The sequence below is a fragment of the Onychostruthus taczanowskii genome, unplaced genomic scaffold (assembly GCF_017590055.1).
Source record: "Onychostruthus taczanowskii isolate IOZ18803 unplaced genomic scaffold, ASM1759005v1 scaffold34, whole genome shotgun sequence".
NCBI lineage: Eukaryota > Metazoa > Chordata > Aves > Passeriformes > Passeridae > Onychostruthus > Onychostruthus taczanowskii.
In genome coordinates, this window is record NW_024500794.1 from 3,388,666 (window position 1) to 3,412,289 (window position 23,624).

The 23,624-nt window shown below is 46.7% G+C and overlaps 1 protein-coding gene across 3 annotated transcripts in view; it reads left to right on the forward strand.

The window, feature by feature from the left end:
* Positions 1-23,624, forward strand: part of IGSF11 (immunoglobulin superfamily member 11) — a 104,792-nt gene that overhangs the window by 26,005 nt on the left and 55,163 nt on the right. The window contains exon 1 of one of the 3 annotated variants that reach the window (XM_041411088.1): positions 19,827-19,883. The exons of the other annotated variants lie outside the window; for them this stretch is intronic. The gene's annotated coding sequence lies outside the window, so the exon portion shown is untranslated. Of the gene's footprint in view, positions 1-19,826; positions 19,884-23,624 lie in introns of those variants that run through there. 3 annotated transcript variants of the gene reach the window in all.

Below are 23,624 nucleotides of genomic sequence, written 5' to 3' on the forward strand. Positions count from 1 at the left end.
GTTACCCACCAAGAAAACCCAAACCCAACAGTTTCTCTAAATATAAACCCCTCTAAATTCAGCCATAAATATGGTTCTGGAAACAGCTCAGTGTTTTCTCTTGACAGCTGCATTCTGAATTTACACTTCCTCTGCTGGGAAGGGAGTGTCTCTTCATGCTCATCTCTGTGCAGTTCAGCAGGACACATTCTCTAAGAAAAGAAACCCTTCCCAAGACGAGCAGACTCTTCAGCTGCACAGTGATACTTGGGTACTTTGACTAAAGGTTATTTACTTTTCCTCCCTTTTAATTTTTTTTTAATTACTATTTTTGTGACATTGGCATCCAGTTTGCTCCATTCCCTGGGGTTTTGGGTTTTTTTTGGTCTTTTACATCCATAAAGAAGCAGAGCTCTGGGAGCTGTTTGTTGTGCCTCTCTTACTTTATCGCACGACCTGCAGTGACTACCATTGAGAGTAGGCAGTAAGGGAGAACAAACAGTTTATGCCTGTTAGGGTTTCATGATTTTGGTAACAGTGTGCTGCTTCTTGCAGATCCAGGTATGTTTGAACAGCCAGGGAAGGAGAGGTGGGTGCCACTGGCACAGCAGGTGTATTTCTCCAGCACACCCAGGACCCTGGCAGCAGATGCTGCAGTCTGGCTTCCAGCTCACTCTGCCTGCCTTGCTGGATGAGGGGACTGGGAAGTTCCAGTGGATTGGCACTTCTAAGTCTGCATCAGTGAAGTAAATTTTTCCATATGAAGCAATTTCCTTCCCCACAGCACCTTCCTGTCTCTCTTGCAGGAAGGATGCTGCGGCAGCAGCCACTGCTGCATCTCAGTAAGTTTGTGCAGACAACTAGCAGCAAGTCACAGAGAAAATGCCTCCTTTCTGCAGGGGTTTAATTAGGTGTGAATTACATTAGCAGAGAGGGCATACTTACCATGCATAGGGTGGGCATCAGTCCAAGCTGGGCGTGAAAGGGCAGGAGCTGCAGGGTGTGCAGAGAGACAGAGCTCCCCAAGACTTGCAAAGGCTGAATGAAGCACAGAATTTGAAGTGGTGCGCCTCCAGTGACCGAGGTCACAGGCTGGACCACCAGAACTGTGCTGCACCTCTAGTGATGTGGTGTGTGAGTGCTCTGGAATCCTCTTAGAGCAGGACGTGGTGTGGGCAGTGTGTGTGCTGCTGCATGTACTTGTGTGGTGGTCCTGCTGTCCTACGAGGTCAAGCTGTATTTTAACAGTGTGTGAGGAAGTGTGGCATTTGAAAGGTTGCTCTGATGCTCTGAGTGGGCTTTATGTTGCCCTCTGAGCCTGTGCTGGAAGACTGCTAAGCATTGTGTCATCTATCCTTGAAATTGCCTCATGAGTAAGGCAATGGGGATACTGCTAGGCAGGCAGGGGGGACATTGGCTGAGCTGTGTTTCAGGAGGTATTTTCCTGCTCTTTCCTTTGCCATTCCTCACAAAGAGTCAAAATTGGATGACAAAATAGGATCTATTTTGTCAAAAAATAGTGCCATCCTCAAAACCAGTAGCGATCGGAAGCGAGTGTGCATGAACTTAGAGTGTGCAGCAAAGTGCCTGGTCTGGTTTATCCTGTGCCTGAAGGGTGAGCAAGCAGCTCTCAATGAAATTATATACAAGTGCACACACGTGTGTGTGCACCCAATCACAGAGCTCTGCATTTGCCAGTAAAAGTGCAGAAACCTACACTGCATGTGAAAGATCATGTCTGTGCTAAAGGTCCATCATCCAGGGGGAGTTGTGCTGTCAGGAACTACTAAGGAGAGAATCATTGATATATACATTGCTGGAAAACCTGAAAGGTTGCAGAAGCAGAACTAACTGTGCACTTTAGGCTTCTTTTTTACATTTTTATTTATTAAAATGCTCTAGATGCAGAGTAGCTCTTCTCATTATTTATAACTGTCACTTCTGCCTTGAAATGAAACTGCTGGCACTTTGATAAATGTGGTGAAAGCTTGTCTGGTGTCCCTGCCACTTCTCTAAAGTGCCTCCTGCGTCCTCTGCTGAATTGCTGTTTCATCAGTTTGGACAGCAGTGTTCCTCAGCAAATTGCAGTAAAAGTCTAGTTGCATCATCCCATGCTAATGGAAATGGAGCAGGAGGGAGTGAGCCTGTGCCATTAGCATCCTGTAAGTGCTAGGCAGAACAGGGACAGGAGGAAGAAGACAGCCCTGCTGAGCCCCACTTGCCTCTCCATCCTGATGAGTTTGGTGGGATAAAGGCTCTTGTTCAGGGTTGCTGTGAGCATGTTTTTCTTTTGCCTTGTGCTGACAGCTAGGCTGCCATTCCTGTTTGAATTGCCTGTGCTCAAGGGCAAAAATTAAGTTGTTCCAGCCTCAGCCCCTCCTTCCCATCATCTCAATGGCCATGGTGTCAGGACAGTCAACTGATGGCCTGTACTGGGGCTGTCCTGATAGCTGAGTGCAGGGAGCTTTTAAAAAGCTTGAAGAATGCAAATCCCCTGAGATTAGAGAAGGCTAAAATGTTGACATTGAAAAATCTAGTGACCAAAACAAAGGGAGAAAGTTTGTTTTAAACAACCAACCAGCAACCAACCAACAAAGAAACTAATCAACAGCAACAAAGAAGAAGCCTCTCAAAACCTTGACTTCTTTGAGCAGAGGCACTTGCTCTTAGATCATCTTGCTAAGCAGAAGCTGCACTTGTGCTGAAGCAAGCCTGTCAGGATGATAAGGCAATGGAAAACTTGTCCTACAAGGGGAGATTAGAAGAGCTTGGACTGTTTAGCCTGAGGAAAATGGTAGTGGGGTATGAGAGTGCTCTCTAAGTATGTTCGCAGGTAAACAGTGTGAAAATGGAAGAGTTTTTAAGGCTAAGGGAAGGTGTTTGCAACAGTACAGGCTCCGATAAATCAATTGTGGTAATCTAGTCCAGGAATTAAACCACAGTTTCATTCTGTTAGGTGAGGGAAGTTTGGAGAGCAGCTTCCAAACAGAACAACAGGAACAAAGCTCGCAGACAGGCTTTAAGAGGAGTCTTGATCTGTCTGTGAAGGGGATTGTATTAAGAGGGCCAGGCTCTGTTCTATGCTGCTTCCTGTATTTCTAGTCCCAGATTAACTATTCGGGCTTTTGTATGAGATGTGCATAAATAGAAATCATAGATTAAACTGAGTGGTTTGCAACTTCAAACTAATTTGTTTGGGGTGTGTGGTTTTTTGGTTTTTTTTTTTTTTTTTTTGGTTTTTTTTTTTTTTTTTGTCATTTGGCTTTTTGTTTTTTCTTTTTTTTCCCCCCATCCTTTCAGGGTGTCCTTTTGACCCGAATATGCCACAGCAGCATTTCACCCAGTGCCCAGGTTTCCCCTTCCTTGTCCTCAAGCCGTCTCACTTTTGTGCAAGCTGTTTCCACCAATGCATAGCACAACTCAGCACTTTTGGGGGCTGAAAGCTATTTACCAGCTAAGAGGGCAAGAGTACAAAACTATTTTCAGCTCTGTGACCCACCTCAGCCAATTGGATTGTGTCTGATAATCCTATTTGGTGGAGATGGGTTCACGTAACCTGAAATAGTTTCTGCTCTTTGCCTTCACCTCCGGATCCGGTGCCTAAACAGCAACAGGGTTGAGGTGCTTGTGCTGTAAGACCTGACCTCCAGAAGGGAAAAGGGCTGTGTGAGAGCTTGGGCTGAAGCTCCTTTCCAGGAGGTTGTCCCTTTTTCCCCACTGGTGTCCTGTGGGGTGATGCCCCTGTGCCATGGTATGAGGTTGCTCTCCATCCCTGTGGGATCAGGCATGGATGTGTCTAGCTATGACCTTCTTATTACAGCCCAGGCATCAGTCTTGGCTTGTCCCTTTGGTGAGGAACAGTATTTTGGATTGCCACTGCAGCACTTGAATTTTTGCCTGCACTCCCACCTCCCAATGGTCATGTGTAGCCTGGAATGGGCAGGAAGGAATTAAGTCAGATGAGGAAAAGGACATCAATATTCTCTTACACAATTCATTTCAAATGTGTAAAGTATTTCAAAGTAATGAAAAATCTACTGCCCAAATTAAGCCAAGAACAGATACTGCTATTTAGCCCAAACTTTCCAGACAGGATTTGAGGTTCTAGGGCTTTTATTGGTGCTGTAGCTAAACAGTGAACTTGCAGGATCCTTTTTTTACCCTAGTTTTACTTTGAGGAAAGAATTGTGAAGTTGCACTCTCTTATTCCCCTTTTTAGCTTTGTACCTTGTTGCCACTTTTAGTGCTGCTTGACAGGAGTCTCCAAAATATGCATTTGCCAGAAGTCATCAAGTCATACAGACAGATTAAGAAAGGAAACCCTACTGAGGGAAAGGAGGCCTATAATTTGGATTTAGGCAGAGTATTAGGCATAAGAATATGCAAGCCATCAGGCTGCAGGAATCTAGGCTTCAGTGCTGCTACTCAGGGATTCCTTGAGTATTTGGGATGGGGGTGGGTGTGTAAAGCTGAATATCTCTGAGCTTGTACAGGACTACAGAGCAGGAATGTTGCCGAGTTTTGTGGTTCCCAGTTATAGCTCAGCTCAGCTGAGGCACTTTCTGGCCTTGGTTCCTGCAACTTTCATCCCTTTGATTGATGGAGAGTACCAGGCACACTGATCTGGGCTCACATGCCTCCCTCCTCCCTCATCAGGAAGGAACAACTGTGGGTTAATCCCCTGGGCAGCCCCAATGGCAGAGAGAGATCCTGTGCCCTCCCTTGAGGGGTAAGATGAGATGCTCCCTCTGGCACAGGTCCCACAGGTGCTGCTCAGCCATACCATGGGTCAATGCTGCTTCTGGCTTGTGCCTGTGCTCATCAAAGCTATGCCCCTTATTTCAAGGAATAAAACTTGAAATAGCAGAGGTGTGTTCTCAGGAGGAGTGGGAGGAGTAGGAAGGCTGTCTGAGGATAAGGTGCAGTCTGGTATGAGAATCACAGAATATTCTGTGTAGGAAGGGACCCACAAGGATCATCAAGTCCAGCTCTTAAGTGAATGACCTGTACAGGGATAGAATCCACAACCTTGGCATTCTGGGGTTATTTTAGCACCAGGCTCTAACCAACAGACCTGAACTCAGGGTCATTTTTCTAACAAAAGCGTAAACTGGAGGTTGTGGTGTGTTACTAAACCCAGTGTCAGCTCAGGCATGGGGCTTTTGTTGCCATGGGTGCTGGACCAGGCTGAGCCTGACTCCCAATGCTGTGTGTGGTGAGCCTTTGTCTGCCCTGTGATGCGGCAAAACAGTTGGCAAGTGTTGTCAGAGACCAGTGTATGCAGTGCTTTGCACTGCTTTTGACAGAGCTTTTCATCATGGGCCATTGCAGATGCTGAGTTAAGCCTGGCAGCAAACCCAGGAGGTGGGCCAAGTGTGCTACAAGCTAGGGCAGGCTGGGGGAGCATGTGGAGTCACCCTTGTGGAGTCACTGGATGGGCAGAGCAGGGGCAGACTCCTGGCAGTTTCCCTTTCTTTGCAGCATTCATACTCAGCATTCATGGCATGATGGTTTGATCACTCCAACCTGCAGCTTCTCCCTCACCTGCCCTCCTGGCCTGTGCAGCAGCAGCTGCTGCATGGGAATGAAATGCTTTTCCTGCTACACAAATATCCAGCACTGCAAAAGTAGTCTGGAGTTTCTCCCTTTTCCCCCCACCCCAGTATCCTTGTTCCTCTGTCTTTTCAGGGATAATGTGAGTTCTCCCAGAGATATTCGGCAGTGACATGTGGTTTATTGTTGCTATTATTTTCTGCCTTCTCACAAAGTAAAACCTTTTTCTTGTTTCAGTGTTGGCTCAGCAAGGGCATTGGATTTGGATCCAGCATGAAGATGAGCAGCCAGCATAAAACCTGAGCAATTTTTTGGAGTAAATAATACACCCAATTTATCTCACTATGTCACTTGCACTAGATGTCTTGGAAACCAGAGCCTCAGTTGGACAGGCAAGCCTGCACCAACTGGAGTTGAAAGGATCTTTCCAGCCTGAGTGCTGGCATCCCTGGAGGGATTTCCTTCTAGGCTTTCTCAGTTTACCTGGACAATAGTCATAAGCTTAGCCTTTCTTGCACATGCTTTTATCTCATGTTTCAGACTGTCTGTTAGTCATCTGTAGGGTCAGGAGGGCATTTCTCTCTCTGATTGGTATGGCAGATCTGCTGCAATCTGGTGGGGTTTTCCTTCCTTCTCAGTAGTTTAGGGCACATTTTACTTTTTCAAATTTCTGGGCACTTTTGCCTAAGAAGTTCCTCCTGATGGTGAAGGCAGAACATTGCAGGGTGTCAGTGGAGTGCTTTGTGTGCATTCCTGTCCCTGGGCACTCTGCAGTTAAAGCTCAGCAGCACAGGACACCAAGAGGAGGGTTAAGTTTCTCCTTGTAGGACCTTTTCATATCAAAATACCCATTGCCAGACTGTCAGAAATTGCATGGTGTTTCCAGTCCTTCCTTCCTAGTGACTGGGATGCAATTCATCCAAGGACTGGCAGGGTGCTTGCAGTCTGTGGTGGGGGTCTGGCTTCCTTGGGGACTACCACCAAGTTTTCCTGCATCCTACTCCAAATGTAGCCTGTGTCCTCAAGCTGCTCACATCTAAGGGCTGCTGTGTTCCCCCTCTTTCCCTCTCTCTCCCCCTGTGAATTTTGTCATTTACCATATTTAGTTCAGAATTGCAGCAGTCGGGGTATTAAAAAAAACCAAAAACAAACAAACCAAAAATCTATCAATAATGTGTTTAGAAACAAGCCTCCAGGGTGTTTAATTAAACCAAATGTGATGGGAGGCAGCCAAAAGGCATGTGTGGTGTGTGTGTGTGCACAGACAGCTGGCCATGGGGGAGCAGCACGTGTGTACGTGTGGGTGAGAGAGGGAATAAAAGATCTGGTTAAATGGATCCTTTCTATCTGAGCTCCAAATATAATGTTCTTAAATGAGGAACCCACGAGGAAACAACAATCCCCTGATGAAATGTGTGGAGAGGCTTGTGCCAGGAAAAGGTCAGCAGCCTGGCTTTGCAGGGCTAGCACAGCTGTAGGCCGGGGTGGCTGAGTGTTTTGGTGGGGAAGAGACATCCCAGCCAGCCCTCTGCTGGGCACAGGGGCTGGATTTTCCTGCTGGAAGCAAGCTGGAAGGTTGATGGCTCTCACCTAGTTTGAAAGAGACAAAAGGCAGGCTGGGAGAGGGATGTGTGGGCTTTTCTTTTACCGAGGCTTTGGTTGCTGACAGGAAGTGGAAAGAGGAATAGAAGAAAAGCTATGAGTTTCAACTCCTGTTTTGTCCCTAAAAATCTACACCTCTTCCCTTTATGAGCTAATTACCACCTGGATATCATAAGGAACTGATTTTATTGTCTTCTTCAGTTACTTTGGAAGAGACAAACAGAGAAACCTGGGTGTATTGGAGGAAGTAATTCTGACCTACTAGACCTGCCTTTTCTTTTAAAATCAGTTTCATAGAGTCATCTACAGAGTTTGTCTGTTTTTTTTTTTCAGCTTGTGTTCTCTATTTGCCAAAAATATTTAGCTTCTTCCTTTTCACAGCCCTGCTGAGTCCCTCCGCATTTGCCTACCTCTGCTGTCCCAGAAAAGGAAGGTAGAGGACCCTGGTGCCTGGTAGCTTTCCCTGGTGAGCAAGTGGGAGCCCTCAGGGAGAGCTGCCCTTTTCTGGGGAGCTGAGGATGTAAATGGGCCATGTGCCTGCAGAGCTCAGTGCTGGGTCCCACAGTGAGCAGCTCTCCTGCTGCCAGTGGTACTGGATGTGGGTGCCACAGCTGCATGCAAAGCCAGCATCATTCTCCTGTGCCTGATGCCCACTTAAAAACAAGGGTGAGCAGAAAAAGGGGGTTTGTTTTCCAGCTGAAATAGCTTCAACAAGTCACGGGCCCAGTCCCTGTAAATGCAGCTGTTGTGTGCAGCCCTGGGGTGAGTGGCTCTGTTGTGCTTGTGCCCAGACTGCCGTCAGGCCCACAGGGGCTCCTCTGAGCTGGGGGCTGGTGAAAGCCAGAAGATGTGATGGTGGGAAAGGATTGCCACAAGGATGGTGATTTGCCATCCATTGCAAACAGCCTTGCATCTGAGTGGTTTGCTGAGTGTGAGGTGTAGCTGTGGCTGCTGCTGAGCTCCTCAGCCATAGGAGAGTAGTGAGCCACCATGGTAGCTGAAATAAAAGGAATATAGCATCAAGGTGTTACCTAATGATGGTGGTTTTGTAGTCTATGAAGCCTGCAGTGCTGTGCATTCTCTGAAATTCAGGTTGGTGGAAAGAATTAGGGTGGAAGGGCCCATCAATCTACCTGCAGGCAAGAGCAGTGCAGCCTGTAACTTTACATTAAGGACTTCCAGCTGCACTTTTGCTGTCAGGTTTGGCAACTGCACCACCTTTCTCTGGCTTCCCAGTGAGCTCTAGATTGCCTCAATGCGTGTGGAGCCATTGTATGTGTTGAGTGGTAAGGGAGGGTGGCTGCTCTGTCAAGCTCCTGGTTCAAGCTGCTCCTCCACAATGCCATTTCTGTGCCACAGAAGGTAATGCAGGTTCTTATCAGCTCTAATTAATGGTCCTGGCAGTGATGACAAGTGGCCTGCAGAAGTGTGAATCTAGTTTAAGGAGACTAAGAAGCCAAAAGAAAAAAAAAAAAGAAAGAAAGCCTTCTAATCTGATCTATTGTGCTCAGGCCAAGAGATCAGCAAAATGATCAAGCAAGGAAGAGAAACAACTTCTGGCTACTAGATTTTGCATGCCTATCCAGGCCAAGTGCTGGGGTAACTATTAAATGATTGTAGCACACTGAACATCAATCTTGTAACAAGCTTGGATAATACCCTCTGGTGAATTAACAAGGACTGCTGATATCTAAGTGCTTTTCAGCTGTGTGTTGCCAGGAATAAGTCTCAGTTCTGGGGGGCCTGAGTCTCTCCTCAATCTGAGTTTAATTCCCTCCCATCTGCTGTCTGCATTTCCCGACGATCCTCACCCAAGTAGGGCACAACGTGTGTTTTGAGGGGAGTGGGAACATGCTGGGCTCTCCGTGGGCTGACATTTCCCAGTCAGAGAATTTCTGCTGTCTGGGGCTATCCAGGGTCTGCTGTGGTCTTTGTGCCCCCGCATGAGCGACCGGGTGCTGCCTCAGCTGAAGCGTCCTGGGAGCCTCAGCTAAGGTGGCTCTGCTGGTAGAGCAAAACCGTCCAAGTTTGTGCAGTCTGGAGCAGGGGACAAAGGCGGTCTCATTCCCACCATTGCTGGGAAAAACGGGGAGAATTATCTCATTATTCCTGCAGCCTCCACAGCTCCCAAAGAATGAGTAACTGGTGTGCAACAATGCCTCTGCTGTAAATAACGCCCTCAGCACATTCCGCTGAAGCAGAAGACGGAGGTATAAAGCACTGTCTGCCCTCAGACCACGCTCACATTCAGCAATGGGACCTTGGTCTACTGAGCTTTAAGTTTTAGGTTGTTGTTTTTGTTTTGTTTTGATTTCTTTGAAACTGGGACGGGGAGCTCTGTGTGGGCTTTCTGATGTTTTGTTTATTAAATCAAGGGCATGGGTGCATGTTCAGATTGCAATGGTTGGAGTAGTGCAAGAAGCCTGTGTCACCCTTGTCCCAGATGTGACTGTAGCATCCTCACTCAGTGGGCAGGAAGGGGGACTTATGTCCTGTGCAAATCCAGGGAGTGCCACTTATTCCTCCTGGATCTGTCAAAATGAACTTTCCTCTTTCGGCATCAAAAATGTCCCTGAAATCCTTGTTTGGAAGGAAGCAAGGCTAGGGGGTAGGAACAGAAGAGGTTTTGCCAAGGTTCATGCAGCCTGCAGAGATCTAAGAGCAGAACTGGATGCCATGACTCAGGTTTATTTGCTTTGCCTTGTTTCAAAGATGTCCCATAAAAAGAAATAGATGCTGCCATTAGGAGCAGAGAAGTTTCTTGTGTCAGACTTCTGCATGTTTCACTGATCCATTGCTGGTTTGTGGAGGTTACTGCAGTGCTGCTGATGCCTGTCCTATTACCTGTGGGTGCCTGAAATCTCCTGGAGTACATTTGTTTTTTTCTCTACTTGTTACTCACATGAGAAATATCAGGAAGCTGTCTCCCAGGTTTTCCTGGAGTGATCCTGGAAGACTGAAAAAATGTATCATTAAGTTTCTTTATCCTTGTCTGAAAATTGCACTGGCTTTCAGGAAAAGAACTATTTTGCATAGTGTTTGTCAGGCAACTGGTTGAACTAAGTGTTAACATAAAGTAGAAGGCAAGTTTTCAATGTTTCTTTCAGTTTCCCTACTCAAGCTTCTATTCTGTTGATTGTGATGTTACTATTTCATTAGCTTACTGGAGATTACTTTGGCAAAAATTAAGAAGATGAGATCTAATGTTTTTAATGTGTCTTAAAAACAACTAAAAGAAAAGGTTTAAAAAACCCCCATCCATACATTAATTTTCACTTAGGCCTCAGACTATTCCAAACCCACAAAAGCAAAAGTCCTAAGACCTAAGCATCCTTCTCCTGCAGTCCTGCTGGGAGCAAGGCTGGTGTTGGCTGGCACATGAGCTTTCTCTGTGCCACCACTGTGTCCCAGCTGGGCAGAGTGAGGTGGGTATGGGTGCTCCTTGCAGAGAGGAGAGCAGAGCCAGCTGCAGGAAACCAGGGCAGCCCCCATCACTTTGTCCCAGGCTCTGATGTTGACTTGTACAAAATTTGAGTGCCTCCTTTTCCAGCAGATAAAACTGGGAAGGCTGACTGTTGCTTGTAGTGAAAGGAGACAGTGTGTGAATTGGTGGGGGTTGTGCTTGTGCCTCTGTGAAGTGCTGGATGGATGTAAAATGTCTTTATTCCCTGTCTGGTCCCAAACCAAAAACCCTGTGAGGCTGTGCAGAGGAGGGATCCCTCTTCCTTGCAGGCCATCTGCAATCCTTCCTGCCAGCAGCCTCTGCTGCTCCCACACTGAGCCAGCAACTCAGTGGTATGTTGGGGCTGGCTGGCTCTGAGCAAGTGGTGGCTTACACAGAGGGTGGAGCTTTCTGAAATCCTGCACCTAACTTCGGCAAGGACAGGCTGTAGCCAAGCAATAAGGGCTTCTCCATCTTTGCTACACCATCTGTCTTCTTCAGCTTTCTGTAATCTTTCAGCTGCTGGATTAGAAATTATCACTATGCAGTGCTGGGCTGAATCCAAAGCAGGGTTCCTCCTTTAAGTGAGTGAGGAGAGCAAAGCCTTGCTGAAATGTGGTGTCTCTTTCCTCCTCCTCAGGGCCCTTCAGGGTCACACCTGCCCACCTTGGAGCATCCTGGAATGGTAGAGCTTCATTTATGCTTCGTGTCTTGATATTTTCCCATGCTGTGTGTAGGGGTAGAGGGGATAGCACTTGTGATTTAGCAGAACAAGTGCTGGGAGAAGAACACAACTGCTAATTTCTCCTCTAGTCTGGCCTTTGCTAAGTAACATGCTCAGTGCTGGTGGGCATGTGGAAGAAGTTCTGAGTCCTGCACTTGCTCATTATCAGTCTGACTTTCTGGGATCAAAGGAGAAATTGATCTTTCCTGTGTGTTTTTACAAGCCAAATATTTTGAGAATTGAGATAAAATGCTTCATTCTCATGTACTGTTTCTAACATCCATGTTATCAGTGTTGCATTGTCAGATGTTTCCTTGCTACTTAAAACATTTTTCCTCTTCCAGCACCAATGGCATTCTTCCCACAGGGGACACAAAATGATGTGGTAGGGTCAGTACAGAGTGATTGGTTTATGATGCTGCTGGTGTCACCCAGCCACAGGAGCAGGCTTAGTGCCTTTGTGCCACAAATGCATCCCGGACTCTGCAACACACTAAGACAGCTTTCCTGCTCCTATCCCTTTGCTGGTACTGTCACTTTTAGCAGAGTGTATGCTGCTAGCTTTTCCTTGAAGTTTCCCAGTTGTATCTTGTATCTATCTGGAAGAGTATTTAGGGGCCTGTGACTTCAGCACCTGTCAGTGACACTGAGGGTATGACATCTGCCTACCTACAGAAGTGCTGCCACGCAAAGGAGCACAGCACATGCCCAGGGTCCCTCAGTCTGGAGAAGTCAGTGTGCTGGCTGGGATGGTGGGGAAGGAGGCAGTGAGCGTCTCACTTGGAGGACTCAGAGAGATGCCTGGTTCCTCATGCCAGTCATAAGCCAGCAGTCTTGTATAAAGGGCTGGTACTGCTGGTTATAGGCATCATTTTAGAATGTGTTTTATTAATGTTGAAATTTGAACCAGAAGAGGAACAGCTTACTTGGTTATGCAGTACCAGAAGGAATAGGGAGCCATTAAAATGTATCTGCGTGAGCAAAGCTGGGTGCACACAGAGGTAGCACATCTCAGCAGTGAGAAGGGGTCTTTCGGTAGCACTTATTTTTCTGACAGAAGCTGCACTTTTATTGCCACTCCATGAGGTGCAGTGCAGAGAGGATGACTGCCTGGAGGGTGCTGCTGGGAGGGGAAGCTGTGTGCAGTTTCCTCAGGGAAGCAGCAATTCCTTCTGTGAACCACCCCTCTGTGTGTGCCTGTGTTAATGGTGCAGTGTCATATGTCCCTGCCTCCCAAAAGAACCTGCACTATGGAAAGGGAACAGAGAGGGGGAAGGAAAGATGAGAAGCAGGGGATTTACAGGCTCACAGGGAGGTGATGTGGACAATGCCTACATGAGATACTGCAGGCAGAAGTAAGCTCACTTGACCTTCTATCTGAGCCTGTGAATGAAAGCCAGTGTTAGTCTGAAAGCCATGAGATTGCTTCATTGCAGCACTGGGTATAGGCTTATGCCCCTTGCATCTCAGCATACCAACCACACCTGTGCAGCTTCATTCTGGCTGAATGCAAAGCACTGCTCCTCCTTCAAGTGATTCTGCCTGCAATACTCCAGGTATATATTCCTGTGGTGCTGCAGGTGCCACTTTCTGCTTATAATCCCCGCTTTTCCAAAAGTGCAGCCCACCTGGAGCCCACCAAGTGTGTGTTTAAGGGGAGGCTACTCAGGCTGTTCCCTAAATGAGTAAAATGGCTGTAATGTGCACCAGCTGGTCCCATCACCTTCAGATGTAATTGTTTAATGTACACGTTGTACATCTGCTTAGCAACTTGACAGTCGTGCTATGGTTACCACAAGAATCCCAAATATCGCAATGCTACATTGCAGCATCATGGTTTCTCTTGAACTGCACCTTTAAAAATAACAGTTAAGCGGAAGATCCCAATTTCTGTTTCTCTGCAAGGTTAAATGTCCATGCTGTGGACACCTTTGTTGTCCTAGCAGGTGGCCTGCAGAGTGTCAGTTTTTGGGAAGCTACTTGCTACAGTGGTTGGAGGATTAAGTTCAGAAGTCGTGGGTTTGCCCTGAGGAATGATCCCCAAAATTGCTGATTTGGAGAGTCCCTTCTATACACTGCAATTGTTTGCACACAAACCTATCATCTATTCTCCTCCTGGGATTTGCTGTTTATATGGAGGAAAACAAATAAAGATTCTTCTGCAATTTCAATGGAAGCCATGGAGCTTTTAAGCAGGCAGAGCAGCTACTGGCATCCCTGTCTCTCTGCTGAAGAAATGGGCTGACTGCTAAGAGAGATGTGAGATGTCACAGTTCCTTTTCATCTGAGGGATGAAAAACACTGTACAGGCATTTAAGCTTTACAAAATCTCCCTGCAAGGTGTAGGAGGAATTTTTTTACAGATGGAGAAACTGAGACAGAATGCCTCGCTGCTGCTTGATCCATTCATTACTGAAAGAATTGAGGACAGAAGTTGGGACACCTATTCATAGCACTGACCACAAGGTCCTCCCTCCCTGTCACCTTGGGAGGGACATAGCCCATGCAGAAGTGCTCCTGGGAGGGCCTTCAGTGTCTACTTTGGTCAGGAGACTATTTTGCAGATGTGTCTCCTCCATTCTTGCAATGACATTGTGTCTGACCCGTATTTTTTACAGATATTTTGTTTCACCATCCCATTTCTAGTATGTCAGCCTGCAAGACCCATCTGTATGCGCTTTCCATTCCCTATCCTTCCCCATTTTCAACCTATGCCAGTGCACTGCTTACTTGAATCATAAAAACTCTCACCTTGTGTGGCGTTTTGTTTTCCTGCTTGTGCTTCTGTGCTCCCCTTTCCGTATCGCCCTGCCAGCTATGGCACAAATAAAACCTGTCTGTGGGAGGAGGGAGCAGGCTGGGAATGCCCATCCTCTCGGGGACACGTCTGATCCTGCATGTTGTGAATGAGAGATGCTACTCTGTCCTCCCTTCCTCTTCCCTGCAGTGAGCTGACCATCTGCTTACCTTAATGGACTAGAGATTAGCCTGGGGGTTAAGTTATCAACATAATTAACCTAGATTTCTCCTCTATGGCTGAGGCAATTTTTACTTATCTGCTGCTCAGGTGATGTTGTGAAATTCAGACAGCTCTCGAGGAACAACAGAAACTGGAGCAAGTGCAGGGGAAGACTTTCAAAGTTTGAAATTACTCTGAAGCCCCCAAGGCACAAAGATGAGAGATGATGAAGCTTGTGCAGGGTCATGCATGTTCTCAGCTATGAGAACGGTATTGAAGAGAAGTCTAATATATTATTAATACTGCCTGTTCCTTATGTGGAGGGCTTTTCAGGTCTGTGTCTCAAACCAGGCAAGACTCATTACCTCTGTTTATGGAAATTTGTTCCTGGAACACATGCAGAAAGCTAACAAATTGAAAATATTACATCCCTGTGTTTCTGTCCAGGTGACTTTTGTCATTTACCTGTGGGACACTTCCCAGCCTGTACTCAGTGGTTCAGGCACAGGCTATCAGGCTGTACATGTAGTCATGTATCACCAGAAACCCTCTTCGTTCTGGCTTAGGATGCTAGAGCTAATGTGACTCTACAGCCACGTGTGGGTGGCTTTTATGCTACATTTTCCTTGACAGTAAAAGATTGCAGTTGCCACTTCAGAGCATCCCTAGCTGCCTTTCCTGCCCTAGATTCAGGCTATGTTTGTGGATAGTGCTATCGGACTTATGCTCCGGCAGCCTTCCTTTGCAGGGCCCCAAGTTTCAAAGGGCACCAAGTCCCTCCACACACCCGCAGGGGTTCTTCTGCCTGTGGCCGCGGCATTCAGGCCATGTGCCTTTGCACTGGGATTCAGCTTGCCGTGGGTGGGGATCCCTTGCAGAGGCAGTGAGTGTGGGAGCGCTGTCTGAGCGCTGCCCATCCCCGCGGGCACTTCCCGTGCCAGAGGACGTGCCACTCGAACGATCATTGTAATTACCGTCCTGGAAGCTTTTAATCCCTTGGTTAAATAAAACCAACAAATGATAGCGGGAGTAGGAAACTGCAGCCGGCTGGAGGACAGCCCCGTCAGGAGCAATGCGTTGTGTGAATGAAGGAACACCCGCGTGCTGACAGAGACACCTAATCTTCCTAATGGTGAAATTAGCATGCAGCTTTGGTCAGATCCCACCCACACCTCGGTGCTCAGCCGCAGACATCTCATTGGCACAGAGGCAGGCAAGCTAGAAGGAGTTCAAAGAATAACAGCAATGATTAGGGTGCTGGAGGGGAGCCGAGGTATGAAGAAAGATTAAAGCAACTAAGTGTGTTTATCATGAAAAATTGGTGATAAGGGGGGGAAACCTAACTGTCTTCCTGTAATTTGAAGGGTGTGAACTTGAGGTAGAGGAGCTGATCAGAAGGGTAGCAGAAGATATACAAGTAGGAGTGATGTGATACAGCTCAAGGAAAGAAATGTAGGTAGAATATCAAGTGAACACCTAATTACATTTTTTGGTCTGGCTTATGACTTACAATGGTAAGAATACGATTTTTTTGGGATGCATATATGCAGACCAAAAAATGCTGGAGGAGAGACCTTCTAGTAGTAATTTATCCTGTAACAGCAAGGGCTGAACTGTCTGAGTCCATACATGCTTTGTCCCCTTCTTCACATCTTTTTTGTTCTTTACAAATATATATATTTAGGTGGAAACAAACAGCACTAGCACTTGTGATTTTCAGTGGAGACATGTTGCAAATGTTACATTTTCCAGTAACACTTTACCCCACACTATCACTGTAAAATCTGTCTGCTGTCAAACTGCAGTGGGGTGTCAGTCCTCATGTCTCTTTGATAAGGTCTGGGAAGGATTTGGAGGACATTAGCAGCACCCAACGCCCCCAGACTCTGCTTACAGCAGCTGTCCTCAGTGAAATGGGGGTAGCCCTGGTGGGGGAGCCCTGCTGTTCCTGAGTTGTTTGGAGATAGAAAAGCCTCAGAGCATGCTTGTACTGGTTTTGTATGTACTGCTTGGTATACACTGGCGAATCAGTGTGCCCGTCACACTGTTGGGCTTGCGCTCTGCTTTTCAGTTAAGGCATAAATTTGGCAGACCTGTCTTTTTGGATGGCAGAGACCAATCACAGTGTAGGGAGGTTGTCCCTTATCTTGGCCGTGAAGGATCTGAGTTTCCTTATGAGGGGTTTGCAAACTCTGTCTGTGCTCTTGGAAGCTCCAACCTGTGGTTGGAGCACAACAACAGGCACCTAATATGTTAGTCCTTTATTGTCCTATGACTGTGCCTATGTAGAAGAGGCAGGATCACTCCCCTGACAGGCAGGTGAAGCATTTACTTGAGTGCTTCTAGTGATGGCTGTGCTGCAGCTTTCTTACTGGTTGAAATGATGCCCCTCCACCCCTTCGAGAAAGCCTCCCTATACTCTGGGACATACAATAAGCTAGGAATTGCTTCCTGTATATAGAATCATAGAATCACAGAATATGCTGAGCTGGAAAGGACCCATCACGATCATTGAGTCCAACTCCTGGGCCTGGACAGGACACTGCAACAGTCACACCATGAGCCTCAGAGCATTGTCCAAACGCTTCTTGAACTCTGTCAGGCTTGGTGCTGTGCCCACTTCCCTGGGGAGCCGGTTCCAGTGCCCAAGCACCCTCTGGGAGAAAAATCTTTTCCTTGATATCCAAACTAAACCTGCCCTGACTCAGCTTCATGCTGTTTCCTTGAGTCCTGTCACTGGTCACTAGAGTGAAGAGATCTGTACATTCCCTTCTGCTTCCTCTCCTGAGGATCCCAGAAACCACCCTGAGAATTCCTCTTATCCAGGCTGAAAAAACCAAGTAACCTCAGCCACTCCTCACAAGGCTTCCCCTCCAGACACCTCACCATCCTTGTGGTCCTCTTTTGGGCACTCTCTAATAACCTAATGTCTTTTTTATATTGCAGTGCCCAAAACTGCCCCCAGCACTAGAGGTGAGGCTGCCCCAGTGCAGAGCAGAGTGGGACAATCCCCTCCCTTGCCCAGCTGTGATGCTGTGCCTGATGCCCCCACAGGGCCCAGTTGGCCCTCCTGGTTGCCAGGGCACTGCTCATTCAGATTCAACTTTCCATCAGCCAGGACCCCCAGGTCCCTTTCCACATAGCTTCTCTCCAGCCACTCATTCCCCAGTCTGCACACAGAACCAGGGCTGTCCCATCCAAGGTGCAGACTCTGGCACTTGCCCTTCTTAAACTTCACATGGTTGATCCATACGCTTGCACATTCACCACCTCCGCCACCCCTTCTCTTCCCTGCCTCTGCAGCTGCCTGAATGCTTTCCATAGAGTTTACAGGGTTTTTTTTTTCTGTTGGCAGGAAACATTGCTTAGAATGGGTTCCCACTGCAAGCATCTCACCTCAATGATCTCCAAAATAATGTGTTTACCAAGTTTGCAGGTGCCCATGCTGTCTGTAATGCACACAAATTCCTCACCTTGTACCTGATCTGTTCTCCTGCTCCTGCCTGCCTTTCTCTCCAAACCTGCAGGATGTCCCCCTAACTGTGTTCCTGTTTTTCACACCAGCTGCCCAAAGGCTATGACACCAGGTACTAGCATGGCAAACGCTGACATAGTGCCGTGCTCTACCATGGTTCTTACCCGGGGCGCTGCTCCCCATCTTCATCATCCTAACATGGAGTGACTCGGCTCCACTGCCCCTGCAGTAACCTGCCTTGCCATAAATTGGAGACCTTTACAGCTGAAGGTTTGCCTCCAACATCTTTTTTTAGCTTGCCTGGTATAATTCTCTGCTTTGTGACTGCTTGCAGACAACGTTGCAGGTTTTATTTCCAAAGCAGGCAGCATTGTAATTAAGAGGTCTCAAAATGAACTCAGCCTTTCAATAACAAAGCGTAATAAAATGAGCTCCTAACAAGACTGATGGGAGAACAGTCAAGCTGTGTCAGCATCCACACAGACATTTTACCTGACAGAATAATAGCCAGTTTCTTTCAGCTGTTAAGTCCACCTTCTCTGTTAGGGTCTGACAGCTGCTGTCACCTCAGGAACCACCAACAAAGGGGTGCATCCTTGTCTTTCTGGGAGGTAACAGCACCAGCTGAGAGGCAGAAGCTTTCAGCCTGGAAAATTTCCAAACACCTCTAGAGAGGAAAATCCTCCCACTGGCAGGCACTGACTGTAGAATCAGATAATGCAACCAATGGCAACTGCAGGACTCATCCTTTACCTCCTCCCCACAGGGCAGGCAACTCTGAACAGCTGTGGTCTATGACAGCATGTAGAAAATCAGAGTTTGTAGCATTATGTTGACATAGACAACCAAATTTTGAGACCTGGTGTCTTGATAAACTGAAGGCATCTTTCTCTCAGGCAGACTTGTATCAGCTATTTCACAGCCAGCTACACACTAAAATGTTTGCTGACTTGCAGCTAGGCTGGTGTTCTGGGAGGCTCCATCTCTGTGTTATGGCCCACTTCTGGTGCTGCCTGGTCCTAATTTGCTTCAGAAGATGTGATTGAGCTGCTGGTCCTGGCTCCAGCAATGCTTAATTAACCTCTCAATCAACTGGCCTGAATAAAATTTGGCTGGGTCTTGTTACTGGGTCTTGCCTTCCTTGTTTGACAAGGTCTAGCGAAAAGCTGCTTGATTGTCATCGTGTCATTGTCATCCTGTGTCTGTGAGAGAAGGCGGGTGATTGCCTAAAGAGCAAAGGATCCTGGAACCCTGAACTTCTTGCCCAGGCAAAGACCCTTCCTTGAAGGCATTCCAAACCCACAAGACCTTGTGGGACAGTGTGGATACAAACAAGAATAGCCTTTCCCCTCTGTGTCCAATCCCTTGTCAACTCAGAGAGCCACTGGCTGCCCGCTTTGGTGAGGCTGCTCAGGGTGGCCACACAGTGCTGAGGACATGTCTGCCAGCAGGGAGCAACCCTGGACTGAGTCTGCACCAGAGAACAAAACTGTCCACAGAGACAATTCTTTTCACCTGCTCCCTGCCAGGAGATGAGGCACCTCCTTGCCTTGGTCCTTCTTGCAGGGAGCGGGTTGGTGGCTGGTGTCACGCTGGAGGGAACTGGCAGCACTGGCAGGGATTGTGGGGCCAGGGTGGAGAGCTGTGTTGTAGGACAGTACACTTGTGCAAGTGGCTGTCAGTCTCCTGGCATCTCCAGAGTGCTTGACAGCTGAGAACAAAATTCAGACAACGCTTATGTGAAAGGAAGTGACAGCAAGGAAATGGAAACCTCTGGAAGCATACCAGATAGTGAAACCTCGTCATAATATACCCCCAGGCCAGATCAGAATTACTTCAGTGCAATGATTCATTATTTTTTCCCTCTGCTTTTCTCTCAGCAAGGAGATGCTACAGATTTCGACTGGTATTGCTGAGTATGTAAAATATAATGTTGCACACTTCAAGGAGATGCTGGCCAAATAAAATATGAGTCCTGCACAGAAAAGCTAGCTCAAATGTGAATTTTCAGGATAGCAGAGTCTTGGCTTTCTGGAATCATAGTAGTTTAGACTTTGCTTTATTTTGCAAAAGGAACCCAAATACTTTGAAGCTTCTGCTGGTCAACCACAAAGTCCAGGAAGACGTTTTCCCTAGCAGCTCCACCCATGTAAGTTTATGTTTGTTATTGGAGGGGTCTGTGTCTTGTATTTTCACCAGATTTCAGACTGACTTTGGCGTAACAAGGTAGGATGAAGTCCTCTTTTATTAGAGCCTGGATGCCATAGGGATGTGACAGACCATGTGGTGACCATCTCTCTTTTCCTTTTTACCATACTGACAGAAAAACAGCATCTGGTATTGGTTTTCATTTTCTCCTGAGAGGGAAGAGAAGAGATGGAAGTAATATCACAGTGGACATGTATGCTGGTACCACTGTCATTAGGAACCTTTTGTGGCCAGTGGGCATCCCTGACTGGTGGTCATGTCATGACTGGGGACCAACATTCACCCACAGTGGAGCTATGATGGCCAAACAGCTTATTTCTCCTCTGCATCGTGATCTATATAAATCTCGTAGAGCAGAAGGTGGTTATGATCATTTATCATTTGATGAGCTTCAGCTTTGTGTCTGGCAGATACTAATGGAGAAAATGTTGTCATCCAAACCCAAGCAGCCTTCAGCTGGAGTTAAATTACAGCACTGCTGAAGAGCTACAGATTTGAGAGTGAAAATAATAACATGTGGGCAGATTATTAAAATACAATGCAGACAATACCTGGAGGGTACATATAATCAGCTTTGAGATGACAGTGAAATCTGAGGAGTGTTTTGACAGTGGAGAATGCTGGTATACATGTAAGGACCCCTGGATACACAGCTGGAGAGCTGATATCCTTTTTCCAGCAACTTGTTTTCTATTATAGAGGAGGGCTACTTGTACCTGATAACTCACAGGCAGCCTGGATGCATCTTCTTTTCCTGTGTTTTGCAGTAGGCTTCCTGCAGCACCCCAGGAACCAGAAAATTCTTGCTGCAAAAATGTGTGCTTTGAGCCCTGGGCTGCATGGCTTGCCCTGGGTTCCTGTGAACCACCACGTGGCTGTGACCACAAGCAACAGCAGTCCTGCCCACCCCTAATGCCAGAGGAGCAGTGTCACTGCTTCTTTGGATACAGGCGACTTCTCTTTCTGCTCAGGTGTGCTTTCTTCTCTGCCTCGTGCACGGGCTCAGCTCACCCTGGCAGCCTCTTGCCCCATGTATCATGCAAGCTTTTCACTGTCTGTCCTGCACACACTTCAGTTGTTTGTTCTGCCATACCTTTACTTCACTGGCTGGCTGGGGAAGACACATTCATGCCAATAAAACTGATAAATTGCCAAAGAGGGTGAGATACAGTTTTAGTAACTGGCATAACAGTGGATTTGCTGACCTGACACAGGGAGGGGAAAGAGAAAGGCTTGATAATTAATTACAGTGCTGAAGCAGTGCTGAGAAAGCCTGGCTTTCTGCTGGAAGTGGTTCAGTTACTTGGCTGAAGACAGAGTCCAGCTGCTGCACACCTGAGGAGGCAGCAAATGCACAAGGCTGAGAGTCAGGGCTGATCAAGGAGTGGGCCTGGGTGCTGTAAGCTGCATTGAGACCATGCTGCAACACTCTGCCCCCCATCCATTACTTGCCACTGCTTCCTCTGTACTGGCATTTTAAATCACACCCCAGAACTGACTCTTTGGAGAGCTGCACAATTTCTGGGGCTGATATGAAGGCAGCATGACAAAGTGTGGGCAAAGTTGGGACATCAGCAAAGCATGCATGATCCAGTCCGCTTTGAGTCCTGTTCCATACCAAATCCTGGTTCTAGCTCCACCACTGACCTGGGCAAAGACAGGTCACCTCACCATGCTGTGGGCAGAGAGGGACAAACTGCTGTTGTGGTCAGTATTGCTCACTGTATCCCCAAATGCTTTCCAGTAGCCTGGAAAAGTCTGGTTCTGCAAAGCTAAAGCTATCTCTGGAATGCCCCAGCCATGCTGTGGTCCCTTGTCCCACTTGCAGGGCTGGAGGAAGATAAAGATCAAGCATTCATCTCTCTGCTGCTTTCTCTTCTGCCCTTCATCCCAGCTACCAGCCTGGGGAAAACTAATAGGTAAGTGTGGTGGAGCACTGAACAAAGTGGCTCCAGTTCTTCCCAATTTTCTGAGAGACTCCAGAGAAATATAGAGGGTGGGCAAACTTGCTACCCATAGGAGGCTTGGAGGCTCAGCAGTGGGTGTTTGTTCCAAGAGAAAGGTAACATGTTAAACAAAATCTCCAGAGATTTCAAGTTTTATGAGTCTAGAAGGAAGAGCATCTCTTTCGAAAGGTGTATTATCTCTGAAAGTAGAAAATAATTATTACTGTACTGGTGTGATAGTTACCTATCATGTTTACAAATCTTTGTTGCCAAAGGAAAAATATTTCAATACATTTTGAATACAAGTTGCCTCCTTAGGGGCCACCTTATCTCTGATATACGACTGATTACTTGGCCAGAGAAAGGTTATTGCAAGAAATAGACTTGACCTTTTAGGCATACAGCTGAGATTTCCAGCAGGAGTGAGCACAACACTTTCTAAATGAATGTTTTAGTAGGCAATGAAAGCAGAGGAGTGTATCTAATTAAAGATGTATGTTGAAGAAAATAGATGGAATAATAAAAGGTAAACAAATATTAGAGAAGACAAACATATATCGTCAAAATAGAAGTCAAAGCCAGCCAGCAGAGAGAGGGAAGAGTCCTATGTGGAACAAAAGCAGCCATTTTGAGAACTGTGCTTAGCATAAATTGCAAAGAAATACAAAAATAAAATGCAATTATGACTATACAGCTGGATGTCAAAATAGAAGTCAAAGCAGAGAGAGGGAAGAGTCCTATGTGGAACAAAAGCAGCCATTTTGAGAACTGTGCTTAGCATAAATTGCAAAGAAATACAAAAATAAAATGCAATTATGACTATACAGCTGGAGGACAAAGCTATTATGATGATGTTGCAGAGCCATTGGTAACTGTATGATGAGAAAATGTAAAAAAACCCTTTCAGCCATCTGGTCAAGCCTAGTACTTACACAGTTCTCCTTGCTAATGGTCCTCACATCAAGTATGTGTTGTCAGGCTGCATCCTTAGCAGTATTTTAAGACTGGATCTATAGTAATAGGACATATGACCAGACATGCAACCAAATGCACACAAACCTCTAAATTTCTCATCAGCTTTTGAAGAGAGAATCCTGCCTGGTCAAGAGTTCAAATAAATTTTTTGCTTATTGGCATTTGTCAAAATCTCTTTGGCTTCCAATACATCTGAACAGAATCTTCCCTGAGCTTGGTTTCTGCAGTGCCTCCCCTGTAAAATGAATGTAAGTTATTGAGCAAGTATTGGCTTACTATTCTTACATGCAGTCAGACCTGTGGAAAGGCAGTGGGGGGATTAACTTAGGGAGCATGTAGGCACCTGAGCTGGAATTCAGCCTTGACTCTGGCTCATCACTCTTATTACTATTAAAAAACAGGACCACAGGATCTCCAATGACTAGAAGTGATCTGGTTCTCAGCTGTATCTCTGGTCTGAAAGCCAAGGTCTCCAAAAGCATGGCTCTTCTGTGGGAAGCCTGGGCTTGCAGAGAAAACCATCTGCTGGCAACTCATCTTGGGCAGCATTTTATTTTTTTCCATGAAGGTCTCCTTGCTTTGCTATGGGCTTTTGTCTGGTTGGGCTCAATGAGTGTGAGAGCATTGGGAGCCTGGCTCTGTGAAAGCTGTTAAGAAAGGGTGGTTACAGGTTTGTTGTGTTTACAGGGATGATTGTTTTTGACATGTCTTTTGGTGCATCTCTGTTTGGGGAGGACTGAAGGGAGACCTGATGTCAGAGA